The sequence below is a fragment of the Colobus angolensis genome, unplaced genomic scaffold (assembly GCF_000951035.1).
Source record: "Colobus angolensis palliatus isolate OR3802 unplaced genomic scaffold, Cang.pa_1.0 Scaffold356, whole genome shotgun sequence".
Taxonomy (NCBI): Eukaryota; Metazoa; Chordata; class Mammalia; order Primates; family Cercopithecidae; genus Colobus; species Colobus angolensis.
Window position 1 is genome coordinate 313,006 of NW_012116888.1, and position 9,971 is coordinate 322,976.

The window sequence follows — 9,971 nt, forward strand, 5'->3', positions numbered from 1 at the left end:
GCTTGCAGTGAGCCGAGATCCGGCCACAGCACTCCAGCCTGGGCTGCACAGAGCGAGACTCCGTCTCAAAAAAAAAAAGATTAAAAAATTGGTGAGGACAATGGTGCAAGATGAAAAATGCACCTTCCCCCATGGTCAAGTCCTGAGTTCCTCTTTTGGGGAGGGCAACATATCTACATTGCACGAAGTTCTATGCACAGAATATTTATTTACATTAAAATTGTTGGGCTGGGAGCGGTAGCTCACGCCTGTAATCCCATCACTTTTGGAGGCTGAAGCGGGTGGATCACGAGGTCAGGAGTTTGAGACCAACCTGACCAACATGGTGAAACCCTGTCTGTACTAAAAATACAAAAATTAGCCGGACATGGTGGTGTGCACCTGTAGCCCCAGCTACTCAGGAGACTGAGGCAGGAGAGTTGCTTGAACCCGGGAGGCGGAGGTTGCAGTGGGCCAAGATAGCGCCACTACACTCCAGTCTGGGAGACAGAGGGAGACTCCGTCAAAAAAAGAAAAAAAAAAGTGTTGTTACTACTCACATAACATGTTTTATTTGGTTGTTTTTTTTCTATTAAAATTATTCACGTGTCTTGGATTGAGAGAAATGATATATTTTCATATTAAAATTAACAGAAATATTTTTTTCATATGCAGGTTTGTCACTTAGCAGCAAGGTTTTTAGAAATAAATTAGTCATTAAGGATAGGTATAACTTCAAAAGAAAGGTACAAATATCTAAATGATGGCAACAAAAGAATTAACATTAAAATGTCAATCAACCCAAGACTAAAACATAAAAATTAATCAAAAAGAGTAGAAAATTTTAAAGACCACATGAACTAGCATGATTCAAATTAATTAGGAATAAATAATAAAGCAAAAAAAAAAAAAAAAAACTTGGCCAGGCGTGGTGGCACACGCCTGCAATTCCAGCACACTGGGAGGCCAAGGCAGGCAGATCACCTGAGATCAGGATTTCAAGACCAGCCTGGCCAACATGGTGAAACCCCATCTCTACTAAAAATACAAAAATCAGCTGGACATGGTGGCAGGCACCTGTAATCCCAGCTACTCGGGAGGCTGAGGCAGGAGAATCGCCTGAACCCAGGAGGCAGAGGTTACAGTGAGCCAAGATTGCATCACTGCACTCCAGCCTGGGCAACAAGAGCAAAACTCCGTCAAAAAAAAAAATTAAGCTTACTACTAATTGTTGAAGCAATACATAAATTAATTATCACAAGATTTCAAACAACAGAAAGAGAATGCAAGAACCCCTTGAATATTTCTCTTGTGATTTCAGTTCCTCTCCCAGTCCCAGATGGACTTGGGCACAAACATGCATGCACAGTCTGGAATGTATCACCAATTTTCCTCCAAAATGTGGGTACCATGAACAATAGCTTATGAGGTACCTATTTCTACACTTTCTACTTAATTTAATTTTTATTTTTTTAGATATGGGGTCTCACTATGTTGCCCAGGCTGGTCCCAAACTTCTGGCCTCAAGCTATCCTCCCACTTTGGCTCCCTAAAGTGCTGGGATTATAGGTGTGAGCCACCATGCTTGGCCCTATTTCTACATTTTCTTTTCTTTTTAATTTTTCTTTATTTCTTTTCTTTTTTTTTTTTTCTTTTGAGACAGTGTTTCGCTCTTGTTGCCCAGGCTGGAGTACAATGGCGTGATCTTGGCTCACCGCAACCTCTGCCTCCCGGGTTCACGCAATTCTCCTGCTTCAGCCTCCCGAGTAACTGGGACTGGTGGCATGTGCCACCACCCCCCGCTAATTTTTGTATTTTTAGTAGAGACGGGGTTTCTCCATGTTGGTCAGGCTGGTCTCGAACTCCTGACTTCAGGTGATCCGCCCACCTCGGCCTTCCAAAGTTCTGGGATTATAGGTGTGAGCCACTGTGCCTGGCCTACATTTTGTTTTTCTTTTCTCTTCTTTTTTTTTTTTCTTGAGAGAGAGTCTTGCTGCGTCACCCAGGCTGGAGTGCAGTGGTATGATCTCAACTCCACCTCCTGAGTTCCAGCAATTCTTGCTCCTCAGCCTCCGGAGTAGCTGTAGCTGGGATTAGCTGGACGCCACGTCCAGCTAATTTTTGTATTGTTAGTAGAGACAGGATTTCTCCATGTTGGTCAGGCTGGTCTCAAACTCCTGGTGTCAAACGATCCACCCACCTCGGCCTCCCAACATGATTGGATTACAGGCGTGAGCCACTGCACCCAGCCTAGTTCTACATTTTCTTGCCAACATTAGATATTATCAGACTTTTTAGTTTTGCCCATCTGAAGGACCAAAAATGTCACTGGAATCTACACTTCTCAAATGGTTAGAGAGATTGCATATTTTTCCTTTCCTCTTTTGTTAAGTTGCCTATTCCTATTGTATCACGAGGTGTTGCTGCCATAACAAATAACCACAGTATCTCAGTGGCTTACAACAACAAGCATGTAGTTCTTGATCATTTAAATGAGTACTGAGGTTGACCTGTATCTCTGCTCAGTTTCTATTCTCATTCCTGATCCCAGGCTGAATGAGCATGGTGCTCTAAGGCTACTCCCACAACACAGAGAGGAAACACAAAATGCAAAACTACAAGACGCATGCAATTTAAAACTTCTGCCCAGATGTGGCATATGTCACATCTTTTCACCTTCCATTGGCTAACACAAGTCTCACCAGCCAGCCCTGGCTGTGGGTCCGGGAAGCACCCTCCTCTAACAGGGTATGTGATGAAGGTGGAGGTGGGAATGTTTAATGCTGACATAGGGAAATAGTTGATAACTGGGAATGTGATTATTATCTACTAAACGGTTCCACTTTTCTTCTTCTTCTTTTTTTTTTAATTATTTCTGAGAGAGAATTTCACTCTTGTCACCCAGGCTGGAGTACAATGGCATGATCTCAGCTCACTGCAACCTCTGCCTCCCAGGTTCAAGTGATTCTCCTGCCTCAGTCTCCCAAGTAGCCGGGATCACAGGCAGGCGCCACCACGCCCGGCTAAGTTTGTATTTTTAGTAGAGATGGTCATCATATTGGTCAGCCTGGTCTCGAGCTGCCATTTATTTATTTATTTATTTATTTATTTATTTTTGAGATGGAGTCTTGTTCTGTAGCTCAGACTGGAGTTTAGTGGCACGATCTTGGCTCAACGCAACCTCCGCCTCCTGGGTTCAAGTGATTCTCCTGCCTCAGCCTCCCGAGTAGCTGGGATTACAGGTATGTACCACCATGCTTAGCTAATTTTTGTATTTTTTAGTAGAGATAGGGTTTCACCACGTTGGCCAGGCTGGTCTCAAACTCCTGACCTCAAGTGATCCATCTGCTTCAGTCTCCCAAAGTGGTGGGATTACAGGCATGAGCCACCACCCCCGGCACACAAGCCTTGCTTCAAGGTGATTCCACTTGGTATGTGATTCTCCTCCAGAAACACAGGTTATAAAGTGTTCCCTCTATGAACTGAGAGTCCCTCTCTGACTTTGATCTAATATAGACAAGTAGAATGAAAACATGGTCTGCCTGACACTTCCACTTCTGGCATCTCTCCAAATGGAGGTGACCTTGATACCTAAGAAAGCCCCATGCAGATGGCAGCCCAAGGGGAGCAAGGCCGGGGAAGGCCTCTCCTTGTTAGGAAGGACATTCACATAATTTTCTTCCTGTGCACAATGTGAATTCATAAATTCTTTTTTTTTTTTTTTTTTTTTGAGACAGAGTCTCATTCTGTTGCCCACACTGGAGTGCAGTGGCGTCAGGATCCCGGCTCACTGCAACCTCCGCCTCCCGGGCTCAAGTGATCCTGCTACCTCAGCCTCCCTCATAGCTGGGATTACAGGCACCTGCCACCATGCTCAGCTAATTTTTGGTTTTTTAGTATAGACGGGGGTCTCACCATGTTGGCAAAGCTGGTCTTGAACTCCTAACCTCAAACGATCAGCCCACCTTGCCTCCCAAAGTGCTGGGATTGCAGGCATGAGCCACCGTGCCAAGCCTGAATTCATAAATTCCTGAGAGATGGGAGACGGCATTCTTTAAGGAGAATTTTGGATATAGAGGACACTAACAGAAACTAACAAAGCGCTTTCATAAAATTCCCAAATTCTCAAAGAAAATTTAAAAGTCAAGTTAAGATCCATAAAATGTGCATGCCCAGGCCGGGCGCGGTGACTCACGCCTGTAATCCCAGCACTTTGGGAGGCCGAGGCAGGGGTATCACGAGGTCAGGAGTTTGAGACCATCCTGGCCAACATGGTGAAACCCTATCTCTACTAAAAATACAAAAATTATCTGGGCGTGGTGGTGCGTGCCTGTAGTCCCAGCTACTCAGGAGGCTGAAGCAGGAGAATTGCTTGAATCTGGGAGGTGGAGGTTGCAGTGAGCCATTGCACTTCAGCCTGGCAACAGAGCGAGACTCCATCTCAAAAAAAAAAGAAAAAGAAAAAGAAAAAGAAAAAGAAAAAGTGCACGCCCACAACTGAGTAAAAGACAGGATTGGGATCAGGAAATGCAGAAAATGTTAAATTTTAATTTAATGGATTAATTTAGAAAACATTGGCAAGTATTTTCTCCTTTTATCATACCTTCCACCTTTCTCATCTTTGCTGCAGATAAGGTCAAGTTCAGGGACTGTAGGAATTAAGGGGTAGGAGGCAATTCCTTCAAAACAAAAATGAAGGCCGGGTGCAGTGGCTCACGCCTGGAATCCCAGCACTTTGAGAGGCTGAGGAGGGCAGATCACTCGAGGTCAGGAGTTTGAGACCAGCCTGGCCAACATGGTGAAACCCCATCTATACTAAAAATACAAAAAAATTAGCTGGCTGTGGTGGTGCACATCTGTAATCCCAGCTACTCAGGAGGTTGAGGCAGGAGTACTGCTTGAACCCAGGAAACAGTCCTTGCAGTGAGCCGAGACCACGCCACTGCACTCCATCCTGGGCCATAGAGTGAGATTCTCTCTCAGAAAAAGAAAAGAAAAGAAAAGAAATACTTCTTTTCTTCTTTTCTCCTGCTTCGCATGTGCAATGGTGCAGGAATCCACAGATGTAACTAGATGCAACTGGTGAATTGCAAGAAGTTAAAAGCCTGAAGAACGCAGCTGACATGAAAGGCTTTTATTCATACAGGTGATGTGATCTAAATGACTGACTGCTTATTTAGAAAATAGGAAGAGTGTGAGGGACGGCAGCAAGGGTGAAGAATCACCCCTCACCAGACAAGACTACAATAAAATTAATTGAGTCTTCATTTCAGCTTTAAAATTAACAAAAGGGGCTGGTCATGGTGGTTCACTCCTGTGATCTCAGCACTTTGGGAGGCTGAAGCAGGCAGATTTCTTGAGCTCAGGAGTTAGAGAACAGCCTGGACAACATAGTGAAACCCCATCTCTACTAAAAAGACAAAAATTACCTGGGCATGGTGGCTCGTGCCTGTAGTCTCATCTACTCAGGAGGCTGAGGTGGGAGGATCATCTGAGCCCAGGAGGTGGAGGCTGCAGTGAGCCGAGATCATGCCACTGCACTACAGCCTGGTCAACAGAGTGAGACCCCATCTCATAAACAAACAAATAAATAAAATGAACAAAAGGAGAACTGTATACCCAGGCTATAAAATAAATAAATAAATAAAATGAACAAAAGGGGAATTGTATATCCAGGCTTAAGACGGAGTGAGGCCTTCTAGGAAAAAGAACAGCAACAGCAGTAACAATACCAAACCTTCTGCAGGGGCAGGGTGCAAAGAAATGGTGGTGAGAATGACAAGCTGGGGAAAATAATGCCTGCAATTCCGGACACCTTGGGACTGAGTGCTCCCTTTGAGAAATCTATGTGAAGGTCTGTGGAAGCAGGTTTAAGCCCAAGGCAGAAGCCAGGACTGGAGATAACCATCTGTGAACCAATGACTCATCTGATATTCTCTATGAAGGAGATCACTGCACAGAGTAGAGAATAAGAAGAGGCCTGCTGTAAACCTTGAAGAAAATCATTATGTCACAGCTGGGTGGGAGAAGGGGGAGGCACAGCTAGAGAGCTAGGAGGAAACCTGCAGAGTCCATGTAAAGAAGAAAGAAGAGTGGAAATGTGGAGGGCCACTAAAAATTTATTCTGACACCTGTTAAAACAGTAAGGAAAATTTTACTCAAGACGACTGTCCCTGTCTCACTTCCCACTGCCCTAGTTAACGCTTACTGGGATTAACCTCTAATTCTCTGTCCCAGGGTCTGCTTCTGGGGGAACCCGAGCTAAGACAGTGCATCATGAACCAAGGATTGTGATTCAAGCACATATGGCACATAAACAAAAGCTGAGCATATGCCAAACCATAAAGGCTCGACACATTTCAAAAGATTAAAATCATATAAAATGTTCCCAACTCAATTGCAATTAGGCAAGATAACTAAAAACAAAAAACCCTCCTTATGTTTAGAAATTAAGAAATATGACTCTAAACTTCTAAATAATCTGAGGTCAATGGAGAAATCAAAAGAGAGTAGAGAAGAGAAAATAAGGAGCAAAAGGAGGAGTGAAAGAAAAAGACATTCAAGGAGCAGGACTCCTGTTGGCAGAGATGGCAAGAAGGAAACGGGACTGTTGGCTAAGTTGCAGCAATGCACTCCGTGGGGTTTTGTTGTTACTGTAGCTATTTTATCTTCTATTTTGAAGAACGATTTGTTATTTCTTCACAGTTATGGGACAAGTAAAATTACATATCTTCCAAAAAAAAAAAAGAAAAAAAACAGAAAGTCACGCTTTGTGGTAAATTTAAGTATATTAGAAAAGAAAGCTGGATGCAGTGGATCACAAGGTCAGGAGATCGAGACTATCCTGGCTAACATAGTGAAACCCCGTCTCTACTAAAAATACAACAAATTAGCTGGGCGTGGTGGCGGGTGCCTATGGTCCCAGCTACTCAGGAGGCTGAGGCAGGAGAATGGCATGAACCTGGGAGGTAGAGCTTGCAGTGAGCCAAGATTGTGCCACTGCACTCCAGCCTGGGCAACAGGCAAGAGCCATCTAAAGAAAGAAAGAAAGAGAAGAAAAAAGGCTGAAAACCAGTGAGCTAAACATTCATTTCAAAAAGGTAGAAACAGACAATTAAATCTAAAGAAAGAAGAAAATAAGAGAACTAGCTGGACATGGTGGCTCACGCCTGTAATTCCAGCACTGTGGGAGGCCAAGGTGGGTGGATCACGAGGTCAGGAGTTTGAAACCAGCCTGGCCAACATGGTGAAACCCTGTCTCTACTAAAAATACAAAAACCAGCCAGGTGTGGTGGCAGGTGCCTGTAATCCCAGCTACTCAGGAGGCTGAGGCAGGAGAATCACTTAACCTGGGAGGTGGAGGTTGCAGTGAGCCGAGATCATGCCACAGCACTCTAGCCTGGGTAACAAGAGTGAGACTCTGTCTCACGAAAAATAAAAAGAAAAGAAAAGAAGATAACTAGTTAAAAACAAATGTACAAAATAAAGTGTCAACAAAGTCAAAAGTAATTTCTGTGAAGATTAACAAAATTGATAACCATCTCTCAAATTCGATCAAAAAAAGGAAAAGCATACAAATAACCAATGTCAGAAAAGAAAAGGGAGTTATCACTACAGATTCTACAAACCTTAAAAAGATACTATAAAGATATTATTAACAAGTTGATGGCTATTTGAAAATGTAGATGTTTGTTTTAGTCTATTTTCTGTTGCTAAAACAGAATACAATAGACAGGGTAATTTACTAAAAAGAAATTTATTTCTTATAGTTCTAGAGACTGGGAAGTCCAAGGGCATGGTGCCTGCATCTGGTGAGGGCCTCCATGCCGCATCATAACATGGCAGAGAGCATCATGTGTTCAAAGGGCAAGAGCAGGCCAGCTGAGGTCTTTTTTCCCTTTCTTACAAAACCACCAGTCCCATCATGGTGGCCCCACCCTGATGACCTCATCTAATCTTAATTAACTCCCAAAGACCCCCACCTTCAAATATCAAAACAGACACAAGAAGAGACACTATGAAGTTCTTGCAGTAATTTAAATATAGGCACAATTTTTTTGCAGCCAAATGCTCTCAAGAAGTAAACTCTCCCCACCTCTTTAATCTGAGTTGGGCTTATGACTTCTTTGACCAATAGAATGTGGTAAAAGTGATGTCTGAAGTTTCCATTTTCACTCTCTTGGACCCCTGAGACCATCATATAAAGAAGCCAGTCTAGCCTATTGTAAGAGAGGACACATAGAGATGTTCTAAAGTGTAGTCCGGATCTCCATTTTGTCTGTTTTAATCACATTTCTTTTAGTTGCATGGCATAGAACCCCACTCAAGCTCACTGAAGCAAGTGGAGTGGGCTGAAAACATCCACCACAGCCCAAAGAAACGAGAGCTGGAAACAAAAAGCCACCAGGATCCAGACCCTTTCAGGGACCACAGGAACTTGCAGGGAGCCAAAGGCCTGTGGGATGTGACGAACTCAGCATTCCACTGAGGCTATATGATCAAACAGCAAACCGTTTATCATGAATACGGAATGTGGGCAAACGCACTTCTGTGCCTGCCCTAGAAGGTTTGCTAAGGGCAATAGCTTTCTGGTGCCACCGAGCTCCTTGAGGTCATCTACTGGGACATCTAAAGAATGCAGTCTTGCAAGCCTACTCTGGACCGAGCAGCTGACCTCTTCTTCTACCCCCTTCTCACTATCTCTTTTGCCTAATAAATACAGGGGCTGTGTAAAGCTCAGGGCCCTCATCCACTAGAGGCAAGGTGCCCCCTGACCCCTTCTTCCAAATACTCTTTTGTCTCTTGTCTTTTATTCTGGCGTTTGCCCCCCTTTGTTCAGTCCACCAGGGATTGTGGCAGTTTACAGGAACTGATCACAATTCTCTCTCCACTACCTGGGTTTCCTCCTAGCTCAGACAAATGGTATAAAATCCTGCAACCCTGAACTTACGGGATTTCTACCTGGCTCCTAAACCAATTAATAACTTCCTTTGTCTTGGAGATTAATCCCTAGGCGAGACTCCCATAGGCCAGGCTCATTCTTCCAAGCAGAGCATAACCCTTGGGTATCAAATGGCCAGTTATTCCAATTTCCAGAGGTTTGGGATCACCTCCAGGGAGGAAGGCCTCGTCTGAATGGTGAATGTGGGTGCAGGCCATGGGCATGCTCAGCTCAGCACTCGGGGGTCTCTCTATTGCATACATGCCTGTCTGCTTTCTGTTCTGTATCAAACAGCTGTGCCCATGGAGCCTGTATTCCTGAGGAGAAGCGTGAAGAAGCCACAGCAGCCACTGTTGGTACCTGCCCAGATCCACTCATCATCTCTTCTGCATGTTTAAGGCTTCTCACTTGATCTCATTATACTCTGCTTAGGGCCTTCTTCTGACGGCAGAAGTGAACTCGGCCTATAAAGGGCAAGCCAGAAGTACCAGATAGTCAATGCCCATGAAAATATCCCTTCATGACAGACGGGAAGTTGGTAGATAAACACAATTCCCTTGCTCCTTGATAGGGTAACTGGGTTATGTTTTGTAAAGTCCCTCACGGGTCCTCAGTGGGACTGAGTCCCAGTTGCCCAGAGTGGTAACTCACTTGATAATGCACCTTTTATTGGCTGCCTTCCTCTCTATGTCTCCTTTCTCCATTCGTCTACCAGTATTTCTGGAATCAAATTCAAATTACCATCTGCATTCAAATTCTGAGTTGGTTTCTGGAAAAATGGAAACTAAGAACAGAAATCCAGTGCATAGGCCAGGTGCGGTGGCTCACGCCTGTAATCCCAGCACTTTGGGAGGCTGATATGGAGATCACCTAAGGTCAGGAGTTTGAGACCAGCCTGACCAACATAGTGAAACCCTGTCTCTACTAGAAATACAAAAATTAGCTGGGCATGGTGGCAGGCGCCTGTAATCCCAGCACTTTGGGAGGCTGAGGCAGGGAGATCACCTGAGGTCAGGAGTTTGAGACCAGCCTGACCAACATGGTGAAATCC